General features: G+C 79.3%; 1 non-coding gene across 1 annotated transcript; it reads left to right on the plus strand.

The window, feature by feature from the left end:
* The first annotated feature begins 1,771 nt into the window (after nucleotides 1–1,771).
* Nucleotides 1,772–1,924, plus strand: LOC141727535 (5.8S ribosomal RNA). The gene has a single exon (XR_012578530.1). It is a non-coding gene; the product is annotated as a 5.8S ribosomal RNA (ribosomal RNA).
* The last annotated feature ends 576 nt before the right edge of the window (nucleotides 1,925–2,500 follow it).

Genomic DNA, 2,500 nt, shown 5'->3' on the forward strand with positions numbered 1-2,500 from the left:
TTCCCTCGCCCCAGGGCCAGGTACCTAGCGCTCCGCGCCTCGGCGGTTTCTCCCTCAGGTTTTTCCCCCCTCGGCGTCGTCAAACGCTGTTGCGGCGGGGGCCGAAAGGGGGCCGGCGAAGCCGGGCGGCGGTTTAAAGACTCGGGCGGCTCGGCGCGGCCCGCCGTGGGCCCCGCGGCGGCGGCGGCGGCGGCGGCGGCGGCGGGTGTTGCCGGGCGGCGGCGCGGCGCCATTGAGGGGTAGGGGAGCAGCTACTCCCCGTAGCTCCTGCGGTGGTGTCCGTGGCCGCCGGCCGCGCTCCCTCCGTCGTCGTCGTCGTCGCCCCCGCCGCGCGCGCGCGCGCGGGGGTAACCGCGCCGCGCCGGGGAGGGGCGCCCTGCCCCCCCCTCTCCGCGGCCCGGCCTCTGCGGAGAGGCCGCGGCGCGCGGTCGGCCGCGGGGGCCGACCCGCCCGCCTCGTCGTAACGGGCGACGCCGGCAGAGAGCGCCCGCTCTCTGCCTTTTCCTCGGCCGCGGGGTGGCGGCCGCCGGGGTCCGCCGCGCTCTCTCCTGGAGCCGCCGCCGTTGCGGCGTCTCGCGGGCGCGGCGCCGCGTCCCGCGCGTCCGGCCCCTATCGCTCTCCCTCGACGGCCTTTCCTCCTCGAAGGCGCGCCGGCGGCGCCGTCCGCCGGCCGTCCCCCCCGCTCGATCGCCCGCCCGCCCGGGGGGCGAGCGCCCGGCGGGCCCTCCGTCGGCGGAGGCCCGCGAGCGCGGGCGACCCCGTGCCGAGCGGCGGCGGCGCCGCTCGACGGGTGTCCCCCTCTTCCCTGCGGGGGACGGTCGGCCGGAGGGCGCCCGCCGCGGCCGGCGGCGGTCCCGTCCCGGGCCCCGCACGTCGCGTCCCCCGTCGCCCTTCTCGGCCGCGCGTGGGCCGAAGGAAGGCGTGCGGGCGGCCGCGGGGGCGCTTCCCCCGCCCGGTCTCCGCGTGAAAACGAGGAGAGCGGGCGTTGCCCCCCGGCTCAGCGCCGTACGCCTTCCGCCGGGCGCGTGCCGAGGCGAAGGGGGCCACGGCGGTGGGAGGCGGCGGCGGCGGTGCCGGGAGCGCGGCCCCGGCGGCGGCGGCGGGGTCTGCCTTCCGGCAGGCCTCGGGCGCTGGCGAACGCCGGCTCGGCTCTCGGTGGCGTCCGCCTCCGGGGCCGGCGGCGGAGCGCGTCCGCCGGACGCCGGCCCGCCCGGCGGGAGCGGTCCCGCCGGGGGGAGGCGCGCCGGCGGCACGGTCGTCGCCGCGCGCCGTCTCGAGCGGGCGAAAGGCCGCTGGGAGAGAGAAAGGGAAGCCGGCCGCGCGGCGGCGCGGCGGCGCGCTCCGCGAGCCCCCGCGGCGGGGGCGGCCGCCGGGGGAGCCGGCGTGCGCGGGGGCCGACGGCCGCGCCCCCGGCCGCGTTGCCGAGCCGTGTGTTGCGTCGTTCCCGTGAAAGCGAGAGCGGGCGGGCCGCCGTGCCCCCCGCGTGCCGGCGCGCGCCGCCCGGCCCTCCGCGCGGAGGCCGGGCCGAGCCCGGGCGCCTGGGCCGCCTCCGAAAGACGGCACGTGAGGTCGGCGTCTCCCCTCGCGGGGGGGGAGGCGGTCGGGGGCGCGGGCTCCCCCGCCCTCTCGGCAGTCCTTCGGAGCGTGGGTTTCTCCCGTTTCTCAGTGTCGTGTGTGCTCGTACGGTCGAAGCCAGGCGCGCGCCCGCGCGTCCTCGGCGCGAGAGACAAAAAGGGGCCGCTCGGCGGCGAGCGGCGCCCGAAAGCCAGACAACTCTTAGCGGTGGATCACTCGGCTCGTGCGTCGATGAAGAACGCAGCTAGCTGCGAGAATTAATGTGAATTGCAGGACACATTGATCATCGACACTTCGAACGCACTTGCGGCCCCGGGTTCCTCCCGGGGCTACGCCTGTCTGAGCGTCGCTTGACGATCAATCGCCGTCCGGGGGCCACCCCGGCGGCGCGGCTGGGGTCGCCTCGCAGGCCCGTTGCCCGCGGCGGGCGGTCCGGCGGCGGCGGTGCGGCGGCGGCGGCGGCGGCGTGCCGCCGGTGCCCGGAGGGAAGGCGGTCGGGCGGTCGGGCGAGGGAAGCGTTTCCCTCGGCGGCCCCGATCCCTTGCCTGCGGCCCGGCGCGCGTCGCCGTCGTCGTCGCGGCCGCCGGTCGACGGCCGTCGCCGCGCAGGGCCTTCGTCCCCCTAAATGCAGACTCGGGGAGCGCTCCGTAGCTCCCCGCTCCCGGAGCGAGCCGCTGGGGCGGAGCTCGTCCTCGCCGGGGCCGCGCGCCGCGGATGCGGCGGCGGCGGCGGCGGCCGGGGGTAGAGCGAGAGACGGCGTCGAAAGCGCCGCCGAGGGCCGAGAGAAAGGCGAGAGAGAGAGAGAGCGAGAGAGAAAGGGCGAGAAAAGGGAGGGCGAGGCGCGGGCCTCGCCCCCGGCCTTCCACCCCGAGCGGGCGGCTGTCTGCGGGTGGGTACCGCGGCGGTACCGTGCCGTGCTGCCGCT

This window comes from Zonotrichia albicollis, unplaced genomic scaffold, assembly GCF_047830755.1.
Source record: "Zonotrichia albicollis isolate bZonAlb1 unplaced genomic scaffold, bZonAlb1.hap1 Scaffold_135, whole genome shotgun sequence".
NCBI classification, from domain to species: Eukaryota; Metazoa; Chordata; class Aves; order Passeriformes; family Passerellidae; genus Zonotrichia; species Zonotrichia albicollis.